The sequence below is a fragment of the Amborella trichopoda genome, chromosome 4 (assembly GCF_054954075.1).
Source record: "Amborella trichopoda isolate Santa Cruz 75 chromosome 4, AtrichopodaSantaCruz75HAP2 v2.0, whole genome shotgun sequence".
In the NCBI taxonomy this organism is placed as follows: Eukaryota; Viridiplantae; Streptophyta; class Magnoliopsida; order Amborellales; family Amborellaceae; genus Amborella; species Amborella trichopoda.
In genome coordinates this window covers 40912483-40929432 of record NC_142339.1, presented here as the reverse complement: position 1 = coordinate 40929432, position 16950 = coordinate 40912483, and the positions used below count along the sequence as shown (strand labels likewise).

At 31.9% G+C, this 16950-nt stretch overlaps 1 long non-coding RNA gene across 3 annotated transcripts; it reads right to left on the bottom strand.

Annotated features, from left to right (window-relative positions):
- Positions 1–3962: 3962 nt before the first annotated feature.
- On the bottom strand, positions 3963–16597 carry LOC110006443 (uncharacterized). 3 transcript variants are annotated; one of them, XR_016054510.1, is made up of 5 exons: positions 8627–8774; positions 8344–8465; positions 5718–5827; positions 5568–5603; positions 3963–4790 (listed from the first exon to the last, which is right to left on the bottom strand). It is a non-coding gene; the product is annotated as an uncharacterized LOC110006443 (long non-coding RNA). The 3 variants fall into 3 exon arrangements; XR_002279411.2 differs by lacking the exons at positions 3963–4790; positions 5568–5603; positions 5718–5827 and adding an exon at positions 6783–7183 and having other exon boundaries at positions 8627–8775; XR_016054511.1 differs by lacking the exons at positions 3963–4790; positions 5568–5603; positions 5718–5827; positions 8627–8774 and adding an exon at positions 16391–16597 and having other exon boundaries at positions 8159–8465.
- Positions 16598–16950: the final 353 nt, after the last annotated feature.

The following is a 16950-nucleotide window of genomic DNA, read 5'->3' as shown; positions in this document are numbered from 1 at the left end:
ACTTCATCTCTCTTATCAACTCTAACTTTTGATAAGAATTGGATCTCTCACAACTCTTGGATCTAACTATTGGGAGGCAACATTCCTTTTCCACTATACGCTTTAATGAAGCACATCAATAAAATAGACAAAAAGAAACAAACAAACACAATTCATCCCAAACAAACAAATATAAGCAGAAAAAGGGTGAGGAAGAGAACACCAATTTTAAAAAGTTTGACAGCTCGTTGTAACAATCAACGACCATTTTTATGGGGAACTTGGAAGTGGCTTCATGTTCAAGGGTAAGCCAAGGATGTACATCAATTTTAACTTTGAACTTCTAACAAAATCAAATGTACTTTTGTTCAAATTTGATCGCCTTCTAAAAGTCCACCTTAGAAGTGGATTTTGGATAAAAAAATTTACAAGTCAATAATCTCAACCATTACGATCGTGAACAATACTCTCTCTCTTCTATATATATATAGGGAAAAAACTAACAAACATTTGACAGCTATAATGAATAATAATAGAGGTGAAATCACAGATGTCAGATCTTCATCGGTGGTTCAAAAATATATAAAACAAATATTTTTAACATATGAGAATGACCAAAATATCCCTAAAAAATTACAGGACTAAGCATAATATAGTTACGTTTTTTATTTGATTTACATAGTCTTTTTCAAATAGTAGAGTTAGAAACGGTTTTAGTGATGATGAACTAAGGCACCTATTCAAGTGTGGTCTCATTCCAAAAATATTTCTTAGAGATGGGATTTGGATATGAAATTCTACAGCTTGACAATCTCGACTTGCACAATCATAAATTTAAAATATATTTTAAACTTTAAAAACATGTCGTTTTAAAATTTTCATAGACTATTCATTTTAATTCTTTTAAAATAAAATATCATAAAATTTAAATTTAAATTCAAATTTTATTTTTTAAGATTCATAATCAAAGTGGTTGAGATTATTGGCCTATAAAAGTTTAGTCCACAATTCATTCTCCAAGAGCGATTTTGGGAAGAGGACCACATTAGCAACACATAAACTTCTCGCTTTGTTTTCCTTCAAAAAAACATAGGATAAATCATGAAGTTTCAATAAGGTTTGGTTTGGTTAGAATTTCAAAGTTCAAATTGATGTACTTCCATAGTTTACCAGTAAACATTATTAAGGAAAGTGTACATTGTTTACAGGGTTACTATGACAAGTGTATGTGATTAATATGTATGGGAAAAGTAGGTGCAATATCTTGTATTTTATGGTAGGTCTCAATATCTTATATGTGTTTATGATTCACTTCCATTCCTATCGTATATCCCAAGTTTATCTTCAAAAAACTTCGGACTTTAACAAACATGATGTCATTTCAAAGCATTCCCCATGAACTGGCACAAAAAGTTTTCTTTCAAGTTAGTGGTGAAGGTTTTTTATTAAAATAATTTTTATCTTCTTTACCATTTCTTTTTTTTAATTTTTCAAGGGAGATTTATCAAAACTCTTTAACATTTTACCTATTTCATATAAATTAAAAAACTCATCAAAATGCAAATCTTGGAATATTTAAAAATGGTTAAAATATTAAAAATTTGATAAATTAGTTACGTTCTAATAAATTTTACTTTTTATATTGTCGATGATTTACATTTGCTGCTTTGTTTTTTCTCTATTTTGTGGTTGGTTTTCATTCGTGCACATAGAGGTGAAGGAGTGTTGCTTCTTAATAGTTAGACCCAAGATGTGGGGGGATAAGTACTTCTTAGCAATGTGTACATAGGAGGAGGTAAGACTTAGGAAAAAATAGTGAAAATGTTGGAGAGAGAGAGAGAGATCCTCCTTTGAGTAGCATCATTAATTTAAACAAGGTTGTGCATGAGCTTGTTACCGGTAAGAATCATCATGATCGTCCAAGTTTTATCCCAATAATTTGGGATCGACAATATGAATCTTATTTCATACCCTCAGTCAGACCATTAGTCACTAGATCTAATCTCATTACTTCCATCAATATCTATTTGGGCCATCCCCTTGTCCTTTTAATGCCTTCCATTTGAACTAAATCTCTCCGTCAAACCCACTATGTCTTAGGTAAATACTACACATGGCCAAGACCATCTAAGTCTACTTTCTTTCATTTTATCACTTACTGGATTTATTCCTAAATCTCCTCGAATGTATTCATTTCGAATTTCATCTTTTATTATCATGCCACTCAGCCATCGCAACATCCTCATCTTAGATACACTAACTTTATGGATATTTTATTTCTCGAGTGCTCATACATTCCACCCCATAAACCATGGTGGTCTTCCAACCATCCCATAGAAATTCCCCTTTAGTTTCATTGGTATGTGACGATGACATAAGACTTCAGAAGCACATCTCCACTTCATCCATCCAACTCTAATCATATAAACATCTTTCTCAATTTCTGCTATCTCATAGATTTCAACCCAAGATATTCAAATGTTATTGGTGATGATACACACCCTAAAATATGAAAGGAATTATGGGGGTGTTGGAGAAAGAGAGAGCAATCAAAAATGCACAAGAGGCATGGTTACAGCTTGAGCAAAGAAGCGATGATTTTTATACCTATTTAGAGCAGGATAAGAATTGTATGCTTCAATAACTAAGGAAAATTATAGTTCATGGGAGTGAAATGAACTTTGAGGTGGCTACAGCACCCCAATGGCAAGTTAAATCCTCTCCATTATTGGACATCATTTTATTCGATACTATGCAATATACTTTTCTTTTTAAAATTTGCCGCATCGCTCTCAATTATCATTATAATTTAAGAGGTGGCATCAAGTAACCTTTTCTTTTTTCTTAAACACACACTAGCTTCTTTTTTTTCCGCCTCTTAAATGTATAGTAATGGACTCATATTGGTGAATCTGTTGTAATAGAAAAGAAGAAAGTCTATTGCTCATTCTCGGACCTAAATCATCCAGGAAAATCATGAAATAAAAATACCAAAAAGGGTTACCATCATTGCTTTGTATATTCAATATAAGCATAGTTCGAACTTTGAAGAGATTTAATTCTCTGGATTTTGGACCAGCGAACCAAAGTTAGACTCCAATTCCTTGTCAAAAAAGTTTTTATCTCATGTTATTAGCATTTTGTGGAAGTAATTAACCAAAAAGAAAAGAACAATTTGTTAGAATCCAAGTGTTTAAGATAAGATAAGGTATAATACTGTCAATAATGAATATGTATGCGATAATAGCATAAGATAGTCATAATCACTTCTAGCTTTCAAATATAAAAATCTAGAGGTGATGATTGTACTTTCATAACCCTCAGTGATTGAATTTTTTTATTTTTTGAACTTTGTATAAAAGAAGAGCACATCCTAACCACCCAATTCCACATCTAACAACTAACGATAGTTGTAGCCTTCTTATACCATAGGTACCCAGTCTACAATATGGATCCCCAATTAACAAGATAAGTATATATGTTTTGGAGCCTCCATTTGTTTATATTTTTGCCCCTCTATGTGTATCCCTTAAATCATTTTGACTATTTCAATCTTGTTGCCTTCTTTCTATTTTTCACGAGAGATCATTTCAAGGTATTACTCTAAAACTTGCAAACAAACCCTCTATCTGAACCTATAAGTATCAAATGGCTCAAGAGAAACAAGCCGCATGAAATGAAATACAATACCTGGTTCACTGTATATTGGGGTGAGATTGCAAGAATATGAATTGCAGGTATTGTGGTGGAGTAAGTTTCAAGCTGTTGACATGTTGTAACATGAACATGAGTGAAATCTTCATCGGCTTCTACTCGATTTCTCTCGTTGTTTAACTCAACTTGATTAGCAAGTTTCAAAGCATCTACATTCATCATTAAAGAACTCACAGATGAATTGGCTAAGCATTCAACCACTGATTGTGAATGATCTCTGTCAATCAAAATTTTGTGAGTATTGGAAGAAGATTATTTGGGACATGACATTTTTTTTGTGTGTATTTATTTATTCGTTATAGAGAGTTGGCCCTGATTTTTTTACGCATAATATTGTTCTTTCTTTGGTTTTATATTATTTAACGAGTTATTTCTTTCTCAGTTATTTATAAAAGTACCTCAAGGAGAGTATAGCGTTGGAATCAATGAAATTATGTTGTGGGAAGTGTGTTTCCGAGTGTGAAAACCAATCTGTAATGTGAATCGAAATGACTGGTAGGAATCCATTAGCATTCAAACTCTCTACATGAAAATAAGTTTGTATTTTTTTATGTACCACAAGAGTCAAGCAAGTATGATAATCACAGAAGAAAAGGTTCCTATTTCAGTTTTTGGAATTATTGCTTGAGAAAATAATGTTTTACATGTGAATTAGTTGGGTTGTAAGGTGCAAGCCCAATTCATACTAATTCACACTGCATAAAACAAACAAATATTGCTTAAGCTTTTTTCTTTTTGGGTATAATAAGACCTTGACGACAAATTTCATACGAACAAAGAATGATTGCTATGTATATTGAGATCTTACTTTGCCATTGCTCTCTTGGCTAGGTGTATCTTCGAGGATATGCTCATGGTATTTTGCATCTGATGGCGACGTTATCTCAATGGGGTCGCCCTCAAAATTATAAAAGCAAAGATACCCTCAAAATTATAAAAGCAAAGATAAAAATGTCAAATTTTGTTTTCTTTGATTGCTAGTTAGATTAATTGTTTGGTTAATGATTTGTTTACCGATTAGTAAGAAAGGCGTACTTTAATTTTCTTTGTGCTTCCTCCAATTGACACTGAACCCCATTAATTTCTCGCTAAACCTCCTGAAATTTCCAAAGTAATGGGTTCTCATAAGGAAAACAAGAAGGAATTAGAATCACATGATTGCAAACAAATATTAAAGATCAAATATGTGTTACAGGGATTGTCTATTATTAGACCGTTTAGCTTTGTAATACATAGTAGAATTTCTAAGAAGAAATCAAAGAAACGAAAATTGGAATAAAAATAACAATGGCAGAATAAGCTAAGCTTCTTAGCTCTTTAATTTAACCAGGACTTTCAAAACAAACAATGTTTTACTTTGCTTCTAAATCTTCTTCGGACTTCGGAGTTAAAACCTTAACCCTCAATATAGTTAAAACCTTAACCCTCAATATATCTTTATTCTAGTATAATTAGAACTTCGGAGTAAAATATACCCTTGATAGAATAAATAATTTTATAACGACTCTAGTTGAATGCCTCTAAAATTCCAAACACTAAAAAAACCTAAACTTTCTATTAAATTGAAAGTTTTTAAAAGTAAAGCCTACAACATCCCAAAATATATTCATAAAATTTAATAGAAATTAAAAATGTACTAGGCCTCTTGGAGTGCACCATTTTAGTATAAGACTAGAATATCCATCAAATTAGAAATCATACAACTTAAGATGAATCACAAGTTTAAGAACACTTTTGCTGGACTTTTAGCAAGTCTCAAGGCACATTCCTAATAGTCCGACATCACATCTAATGACTAGGAACAATTGCGACGTTGTTATAACACAAGTAAAGAATCTTATTCTATAATTTTCGATAAGAAGTTGTGAGCATACCTGAATACGTGGTCAGGATCGTTTGAGATGATTCAACTAAGTCCACAAAGAATCCAACAGTAAGAAACAAAACAAAACATTCAAAAGAGATAAGCACAAATGAAGCCCTTCATTTCCAAATGAGAGAGAGTGGGAGAGAGAGAGAGACACCTGCTTATCTCAGAGGCCAGATTATCTTCAGACCTTTTCTTCCAAAGGTCTTCTTGGACAAGCTATTTTACAAAGTCGATCGTAGCGCAAATGTCATTTGAGACTGTGTACTATAAGATCATTTACCATTGTTATAAGTACTCCTAGATCTTAGATATCAAATCGAATAGCTTGAGGTGTGTCATAAAGTATGAGAAATTCCTTTTAGCTTTGAGCCTAGTCAATTACATACAACCATCCGATTTAAAATTTGATAGAAAAGATTAAGTGTGACCTCCTTATACTAAAATAAGAGGGAAGTTATATGGGACTCCACTTCTTAGTTATTCGATCTAAATCAAACAGCTACGTCTATACCACAATGTCACGCCAAACACTATTTTTTTTTTCATTTTTTTTACAAAACCATTTTAAATAAAATTTTGGGCATCCAATCATAAACTTAGGGCGAAGCTAGAAAAAATTAAAATAAATATTTTCCATAAAGATAAATGACTAAAATACCCCTGAAATGTTTAGGGTATTCTGCTAATTTTTTATAATCCGATTTTTTTTTTTTCTTAACCATGTGCACCCTTGTTAGATCTATGCCCCAAATTTTGGCTTAAAATGATTTATAGAATAAAAATAAAATAAAAAACTCTGAGTCATTCGATCAAGATCTAATGGTTAAGAGCTAGCTTGTAAGTCAAGCCATCTCAGCCATCTACTCAGATTTGACAGCTGAGATCGGGATCACATATACTATATATGTGGGTGGGGTTCCAAAGAAACATTTCCCCTAAAATTAATGGCATCTGTATATACGTTTCTACATTATTATCAATGCGACTCAAGAGTAAACCAAACCACAAATTTTAATGCACACAATCACAAAACAAGAGAGATATGATACTTGCTCATCTTGAAGCCTTTGTCAAGTTTTCTCTTTGTTTTTGAAGTTGCATAACAAACAAAAATGGCACATCAAATGAACTTAGGAGTAAAACAAAAAGGAAACATGAGAGCTTAATAGAGGACACAAATAAAAAGCGAGTGGAACCTATAAAATATTAAACTATTATCTCCCTCGTACATGCACAGGAAGGTTCATATATTGAGAAAAAATATCTTCAACCCAGGACATAAACAAAGGAAAAAAAAGAAAGAAAGATAGAGATATAGAGGTTTAGTCATGATGAAAGAAAGATAAAGATAAGAGATTTAGCCATGATGAAACTAAATATTCAATGTAATAAAAAAATAAAGAAAGGGTTAGTTTAGTGACCTATTTTTCCCAGAGAAAACATTGAGCTTTCCATTTTGGCAGAATATGATGAGAGCAATATCAATGTCACAAAGAACAGAGAGGTCATTGGCCTTCTTGAGGAGGTCATTCCTTCTCATTGAGTAGGTAGGTCACTTGCATGTTTGTTTTGTTCTCTATCTTTTTTACTTGAATCTTTACTCGCCTCATTGTCTCCTTGCTGATGCAGTTTTGACCCAAGAAGCAATTCAGGCCAATTTATAGGCTTAAGAGCTCCTTGCTTAAAAAAGGTGGAGAGAGAGACAGGCCAATTTATAGGCTTAAGAGCTCCATGCTTAAAAAAATGTGGAGAGAGAAGGGCTGAAAAAGCTGATAGCAGGTCCTGCCCGCATGGTTGACAAATACAAAGAATGGAATCGAGGGTAAAGGGAAATTTTACGGGTTTGTAAGTGCATTTGAGAGAGACAGATGGGGGGGGTGTAAGTACGTTTTATTGCATGCTCTATCTTTGTCTACGTCATAAGTTTATTCTTGTGTATTCAAGCCATAGTTAGCAAATTGACAATTAAAATGCATTTTTTTTAAAAAAAGGTGTTTTTATAAAAGAAACATTTAAAACAACCACTTTTTGAAAACTTCGGCAAAAAAATGAGTTTTTTTCAAAAAAACGTTTAAAACACGATTTTAAGAAAAACAAATTAAATTGGACCCAAAAACCATGTCATTTTTCTACCTGTATTTTTTTTTTTTGAAAGATAAAAGCTTTTTTCCTATTTTCATACTTTCTAAGAAAAACATATTATTTCCAAAAAACTCCTAAAATCGAAAAATTTTATCCCCAATGGGTTTATGGATTGTTAGACTTTGTGTTGAAATCATGTTGTTCTTCAAGGCCACAGTTGCAGATTGAATGTCTGATTTTTTTTTCTCTTTTTTTAACTTAAGCATATAGATGCAAATTTCAATAGTTATTATGGAAAATCATCATATAAAGGAAACACTGTTTATGTCAAATCATTGTGTAAAAAATATAATATGGATGTAGATTTATGTGATTATTTGTGATGATAGTTATTATGAAAATATTGTCTATGGCATAAAACCATCCAGATTATCATAAATTACGGCTCAAAACCATCCATATTATCACAAATTGGGGCTCAAACCATCCAGATTATCACAAATTAGAATCAAATTAGAATAAAAAAAATGAAAACCATTGAATAAAAAATCTATCAAATTGTGGCTTGACAAAATTCCACCAAAAATTCAATCCAAACTAAGGCTCAAAGACCATCCAGATTACATAATTTATACAAAATCTTAAAAAAAAAAAAAGCTTAAAAAAATAGCAAACCTAATCATTGTTCCTCTGTGTACCTGTTGCTTCTGACTCTTGCAAATTACAGAGGAAATCATAGATTCTTCTTGCAAACCTAATCACCAACTCTTCCCACAGGTTATACCCAGATTGTTTTTAGGGTTTTGGGATCTTCTTGCTCCTGCAAATTACAGAGGAAAAAGAAAGCCTATAAATAGAGTGATGTTACAGAAGAAAGCCTAATCATACAGATTTTAGGGTTTTGGAGTCTTCTTGCTCCTGCAATTCGTATATCCCCTATTTTCTTTCTCACTCTAAAACCACTATACCCAATTCTTGTACCTCGCATTGAACCACAAGCTTTGAATCTTCATGCTCCTACAAATTAAAGAGGAAAACCCAAGACAACGAAAGACCGCTTTTCTTCTCTAGAAACATAGTGCCCATATGGTATGTTTCTCTCTCTAGAAACAGAGTACCTAAATGCTACGAGCCATATTTTCAATTAAAGAAGTGTATATACTAAATGAGAAAAACAAATTGTGTTTGGTATGTACTTAAGTAAGTGTGATGTTTGTTAGTGTATTTAATGAGAAAATTTATATGGTGTATTTTTTTGGTATGTACTTAAGTAATTTCGATGTTCATTAAAGTATTTAATGAGAAAATTTATATGGTGTATTTTTTTTTTTAGTATGTACTAAATAGGTGTAATTTAATGAAAAAAATTAATATGGTGTATTTATCATGAACTTATTATTTTATTTTTTATTTATACTTAATTTTATTTTAATTGTATATAATGCAAATTAAACGCATAGTTTATTTTCAATGCTTTTGTTAACTAGCCTGCCAAGCTATTTTATGTACCCCTTAACTAGTTAAGCTTGTAGATTCCTTTGAGGTAGTTCATATGAAGAACATGAACCCCTAATGTACTTATATATTCTATATTTTTTATTTTATTTAAAAAGGAAAGAATAAACAATGGTTAGGTCAAGATCATTTTTTGGGATTATTGTGAAGAAAGAGGACATGAATTGTGTTACAAATTTTACAATGAAAACTTTCTACGAGATAACAAAATTCAAATATCACCATGAGAACAAGGGAATGACATAAAAGCTTGCCCTCAAGTACCTGATGATGTACAAGATTTGGTTGTCACTGCGACACACGAAATATCTTTTAAGCCCCCAAAGAAGAAGAACTAAATTACATCATATGTTCAAAATGTGATCAAGGTTCGATAAACTTAGGTAATTTTGATGCATCACTTGGTACATCTACCACTAGTTCTCGTTTGCAATAAAGTTCTTTACCATCATTGTTTAATAAGAAAAATAAAGATTTTATTGACAAAGATGTGGCTTGTGCATTAATCATGAATAATACTGTATTCAATGTTATCAGTGCACAATTATTTGTTAATATGAAAAATACATGTATCAATTTTGGTATTGGTTACACATTATCAAGTTACTCATTTGTTCTCACTAAATTGATACAAAAACTTAAGATAGAAGCCGCTGCACATGAAGAATCAATAAAAGATTCATGGGTTCAATCAAGATGCACTTTTATGTTAGATCTCTAGTCGGATATGAAAAACCAGTCATTCCTTAATGTTGTTGCATCTTGTCTTTAAGGATCAATTTTTATAAATGCATTTGAGGTATCTGAGTATAACATAATTGAATTATTTATTGAAAAAATTATTATTCAAGTCATTCAGGAGTTAGGACTACAAAATATTGTTTATCTTGTAACTGACAATGAATCAAATTATATACTTGCTAGTGATCTAATAGAATCGAGATTCCCTCATATTCATATAAATATGGTGTACTACCCATGAGTTGTATTTCCTTCTAGAAGATATCAATAAAGATGTCATTTGGGTACAAGATGTCATTAAGGATGTTAAGTTAATAGTGTATTATATGTATCGGCATACCATTATTTTAGATTTAATGATAAAACACATAATAGAATGGAATTGAAAAAGTATGGTAAAACTAGATTTGCCACTAACTTTTTTATGGTTCAATTTGTATCGCAAGTAGAAGAGGGTTCGAGATTGATAGTTGCATCCTTTGAGTGAAGAGCTATAAATTATAATAACAGTAAAAATGGGATAAAAATCACATGAGTAATTCAAAGCTCCAAATTTTGAAATGATGTAACATATACAATCACCACATTAGAGCATCTTATCAAGGTGCTTCATTTTGGTGATAGTGAGGGGTCCACCATAGGATATTTATATGAAACAATGTAAAGGGAAAGGGAAGAATTAAATAGAAATTGTAATAGCAATGAATCTAGATATCTTGAATTGTTGAAGATATTTGAAAAAAGTGAAAAAAAAATATAATTCACACCATTTATGCTGCTGCCGCATTTCTTAATTCAACTTTAATGTATGATGGGTTTGTTAAATTTAATCCTGAAATGAAGGTTTACTTTACCTTGATTTGAAATACAATAATCCAGACCTAACATAACAATGTATTTTTCTCAGTGTTGTTAAAGTACCATACGCGGGATTCAAATATATTTGATGGTGTAGTAACGGGATTATTATCAATAACTCATCCTCGTAAGTATCTTCTTGACTATTAGTTTTTTATATCTTCTTGCATTATTTATTTTTTTAGTATTTTAAGAAAATAAATTTTATTTCACTTTTAATTGTATCTTGAATATGTGGCTAAAAATTTTTCATTATGTAAGAGTTTGGTAGGAAGTATATGGAGAAAACATTTCATTGGTTTGAATGGTTGCCATTCAGATTTTGAGCCAACCATGTAGCTCATTAGTGTGCAAAAGAAATTGGAGTGCTTTTGAGGCGACTCAAACAAAAAAAATAAACGGATTGACACCAATTATGTTAACTGACTTGATTTACATAAGAGTGAACTCGAAGATGATGGCTGCATCTTGTGAAAATGAAATTCATGATTGTAATGCAAATAATTTTGAACTACTTGGTTTTTTGCCATAAGAGGTCTCCGTAGAGGCGGAAAATGAAGACACCTTCCCAAATGATGATGATGATGATGATGATGATGCAAGGCTACATGACTTGGGGATTACACATTTCCAAACTCCTAGTTTTTTATTGACTCTACTATGCCTTACGCTTAATTTTTAATATTTCTAGTTAATTTTATATTTAATATTAGATGATAGGAAGAGAGTCATGAGACATCTAAATTAATTTACTTAATTATATTAATCTAATAAAACTTTTATGGATGGATTAATTATTGATGGCTTTGGCATATTTTTTATTTTTTAAAATTTCAAAATTTCTAATATTTTAAATCCATCTTTTTACTCCGATTTTTAGCCTAGTCTGAGATATTTGTGATATCTTTACATGAAGTATTTTTATCGATTTGTATTTTTCACCAGATGTTTTCATTCGACTTTTTAAAATACAAAACATTTATTTTCGATTTTTTGGTGACCGATTTATTGGTAGTCCCTGACTTGCTAACAGTGATTCTAGCTACAAGAGGTGTTACTTCTCTCTAGTGAAGCAATAAAAATGCCCCAAACAACATTTAAAATTTCACTTTCTTCTTTTCTTCTTCCTGTTCTTTTTATGATTTGTTGACGGTGGGAAAGAGGGTATAAGACGTTACGTTGAGACATCTGCCCCCCTTAACACTTTTTTCATAATTTATTTTTAATTGCTAAATGACACTTTTTTTCATAATTTATTTTTAATTGTATCAAGTAATCATAGTAAACATACTCATATCATCATCATGAGAACTTTTTTCTAACTAATTGGGGTCAGCTACATGAATCCTAGTCCCGGTTCTGTTCTATTTAAGCCATTCCCATACTGAGGCCACATAATAAAAAAAAAATTGTTCTTTAATGACATTGTGCCAAGATGTATCTTTTCCATCCCTTCAATAAAAAGCTGCACCAAGATGCAATTGAGCTGCATTTTCAATAGCAACAATTTTCGATCCGACAATTCTACTTGCGCCCACAAGAATTATGAATCCCCATAGAACTGTAAAGCCTTGTTTCATCTAAAACAATAGAGGGCGAAGGTGCATTTTGGTGCGACATTCACATACAAAAATTTCACTACACAACAAGTTACTATGTAAGCATGCCAAGCAAGCAAAGTAGTTACTGACCATAATAGTTTTCTCCTCTCATTGCTCTTTTCTATATCTATATCGTAACTAACATAATGGTTGAGTTTTCGTTCGAAGAAAGTACTCCATATATTTGCTATTTATGACATCCATGGTATGTGGCCACAATGTTCATTGTTGGTTATTAATAAGACGTTAATGACGGACACCGTAAATTAGTTGTTTGAGGTTTTGTTCGTAATAGTAGCTGGCTACAATTATGAATGAGTAATGATCTTGTGAGACCCTCCCACACCCATGTGTGTAGGACCCCAAAAGATCACCATTAAATATGGTTAAGATCTTTAGAAAAGTTATCACATGGGTGTGGGATTTGACTTTTCTAGAGATCTGGACCAAATTTAATGGTGATCCTTTGGAGTCCTACACATGGATATGGGAGGGTCTTATAGGATCATTACATATTACGAACAAAACCTCCTAATAAATGTTACGAAGTAATGCTAGTGTTTTCATCTCATGGCAAGGCATAGAACACAATGTTAAACGTTCGACTTTTATCCTGCATACTGAAAAATCATCAATGTCTATAGTTTCTATTTCTTCCTAATATTATTGTTTTAATTTCAAAGTTATAGCTTAAGGCTATGGCATAAGTGCATTCTAATTGAGTTATAAGTACCAACTAATTAACTATAATAGTCCAATTTGGAATAAGTAGAAAGTTCTTCCCCTTGTACCGACAAATAAAGGTAACAAAGTGGCTAGAGAAAAGGGTATTCTAGTCAATTTTTCCTAGAGGGAGTGCTGCTTCCACCTAAATGAAAACCTAGAGGTGGTCATGATAATTCAATTCATATTGCAAACGAAGCAAAAATAAATAATCAGGGTAGGAGATTGGAAAACGTAAATTATATAGAATTGGACTGGCCACGGAACTATGAAGGGTGTAGTCCAGCCAAAATCTATTGGACATTGGTCAAACTTATCAGTCGATTTTTAAAAATAAATAAAATAAAAATTAAATATATTACAAGAAATGGTTATCCAAACTTTTTTATGGGGTCAAAACCAACATGTTCAGTTGGTATGATACTAGATGTGGTTAGTTTTAAACCAAATCTGACTTTTGCTTTGGGCATGACCATCTAAGATACTTGTCTCGAGTCCTACTCTTGATAATATTGGTTTAGTGCTATGTTAAAAATTATGCGTTATAATGGAAATGAGTGCTTTTACTAGTACATCAGATATAAAAATTAGAGAAATTTATCAAAATACTTATAAGAGATAATACTATTTAACATTCAATCTATTTACAACTATTACGACTCAAGATTATGTGTTTCTTAAATTAAATCATAAAATATAGGTAAGTTGTTAAATTATTCATCTCTCATGAATAGTTTAATAAATTTCACTAGAATTTATAACTTTTCTAGTTATAAATTTGGCACGGATGTGTGTAGGACCCCAAAGGATCACCATTAAATTTGACACAGATCTATAGAAAAGTCAAGTCCCACACCCATGTGATAACTTTTCTAGAGATCCGTGCCAACTTTAATGGTGATCCTTTGGGGTCCTCTACACATGGGTGTAAATCTTGTTATATTTTATACAATGTCATCCATTATTATTGTAAATGTTGGTGACGCTTTTGATGGTGTGCTCAAAAAACTTTCTTGATGAATATTTAAACAATTGGTATATCTCTTTTGGGTAGAGGATTATGCCAATGTATAACCATGTTTTTTAAAGATATTATTGAATTGAATTGATTATAAGATAGGAAAAATTATGTATATATCTGTTATAGTTTTCGTTATAACCAAAGTACCAAATAGTTTTCATTGTTACTGGAATATCCGTTTTTTTCACTTTATAACGAAATTTTTTAAAAAAGACTTTTTTTTACCCTTTTTCGGTTTTTTAACAACCAAAAATAGCCTGAAGCTTCGAATTTGCATTCTTATCGGTTTGTTGAACAACCGAAAATGTCTTGTTTTCGGTTGTTGGACAACAAAAAATATGACTGCGTATTCCAAAAGCTTGCTGAAATACGCGATCCTATTTTCGGTTGTTCAACACCCGAAAATGTCTAATTTTCGGTGGTTCAACACCCAAAAATGTCCAATTTTCGGCGGTTCAACATCCGAAAATGTCATATTTTTTGTTGTTGAACAACAGAAAATAGGACAGAAGCTTGTAATTTACATGCTTATTTTCGATTGTTGATTAAGTGAAAAATATTCTTCTTTTATATTGTATGTACTTAATGAAAAACCAATTAAAAGTTACATATACTCAAGTGATTCTTAAGGGGTGTGCTCATGCAAGGAAGAAGGCCCATAATTAAAAATTATTTGTATTTTTGGACGAGGAAGAAAAGCAGAGGGTATTGTATTCACAACTTTGAAGAAGGCAGTAGTAGAGTAGAGATCTTACATGATTTGAATTATAGAAACATAATGGAAGGGATGGTCACCATTTTATTTTCAAAGACGGCATTATTTATGCAAAACAAAATTATTTGGGAAAAAGTATTAGGGCACTTGTCAACCACATATGTTATCAATAGCTCTATTATGTTAGCAAGAATGGGTATTTGAAAAAGAAAAAAAAAAAACCATACATTTGTTACATTAACTATAAATGTGTTTTAAAACTCAAACTAGCGATCAACTAACCTTACATATTAAGATACTCTAGTTATTCATATTAGGCCTACGCTTTATGAAAACAAAATAAAGCCTCACTTCAAATCCTCGTCTTTTCAGCAAACAAAATCTTCATGATGACATAAAATCAATTTTTAATATAAAAAATAAAATTTGAAATTCAAAAAATGGTATAGATCTTGCTGATCTTTGAACACTTATTTTTATCACAAAATAGATAGTCTAGATAATTTTTTACAATATACACTAATCTTAGAGCTTGAAATCCTAATTTTTTTCACTACAATAGATGATTGATATAATGGTTTTCCAATACTGGCGTTGTAATTTTTAATGAATTATGAGATGAGGCTTAACTTATTTTGATAGATTTGCAGCTTTATCGAATCATTTTTCTATATATATATATATATATATCATTTGATTAATTCTTAATTTTTTTTTTGTCATCATTAAATAAAAGTAGTTAGGAAACAATTAACAAGTGTTGTACTGTTGGAGCATATTGTTGAAAAGTGTGCCCTATAATGAAAAAGATAATAGAATGTAAAGGTACAAAGGTCATGATAGTTTAGAGAGCCTGAAGATTTTAAAAACATAAAATAGGTGTTTATACCATTTTTATTTTTAAAAGAAAATGGTATATGGCAAATCTTATTACATGGGGATATAATATAGGAAAATGTTTTCACGGGCTGCAGCCCTATTTCTCTTCACCGTTCCAACCACGAGCTTGCAAGCTCTCCTCTCTCTCTTCTTGCAAGCTCTCCTCCCTCTCTCTCTTCATCCATGCTACATATGTATATGATCTCAAATCTTTTCATTTTTCAGCTCTCTCTCTCCCCACACATGCTACATAGGCATATGATACCAAGTTTTTAGCTTTTTCAGCAGAGTAGTTGCCATCATGGCATATTGGTTTGTTTGTTTGTTTTTTTTTTTTTTTTTTCAGCGTTCAGCCATGGCTGAGTAGTTTTTTTGCAGGTTGTTTTTGTAACCATGGGCAAATTTTTTTTTTCAGTCTCCTCCACAAATCTTTGAAGGGCCATAGCAAAACTACAAGGTGGGTGATATTTAATCCATGCTTTTGGACCTAGATCTGAACAAAAACTGAAAAAAATGGCAAATTTTTGGAAAATGAGGGGCAAATTTTGTGTTACACGAGCTGTTTGTTGAGAAGCACAATTTTGGAAAAATTAGGGCAAATTTTGTACTATAGAGCAAGTTTCTTGTTATCAAAAAAACCAAAAAAGGACAGAAAAAAGTGGCGTATGTGACAAGTGACGCAAATTCCCTACCTCGCACTGGTTCCTCAAGCTCTTGCTCGCAAGGGTGAGAGAGAGAACAGAGGGAAGGGAGGCTCCAAAAAGAGAAGAGAGAGAGAGCCAGAGACAGGGGGAGCGGCTGGCTGTTGCGAAGAAAAGCTGAGCGGCTAGCCGTCGCAGGCGAGGGGCTGGCTGTACGAGAGGGGTGAAGAAATAGGGCACAGGTGCGAAGAGGGGTGTTTTATCGGGGTGGGAAAAACTTCTATTTTCAAGTTCCATGGTTTACCATGGAACTTTTTTTACGTGTAAAACTGGGACATGAATAGTAAAATGAACTTTTATTTGTATCCTACTTTTTTTTTTTTTTTTTATCAAATATGAATAGTAAAATGCAAGTTACATCTTCTGAGAACTAACTCTCTTGTTATCAAACAGGTCCAAAGAGAAGAAACACCCTGCTCTTTAGCCTGTAGCCTGAATTTCTCATTTCTTTGATAAAACTTGTGTTAGTAAGGAAAAAACGAGGCAAAAAAAGCTTCCAATTAAGAAGATAAGAAAACAAGACTAATCAACATGTGAGCTACTCTAAGGGG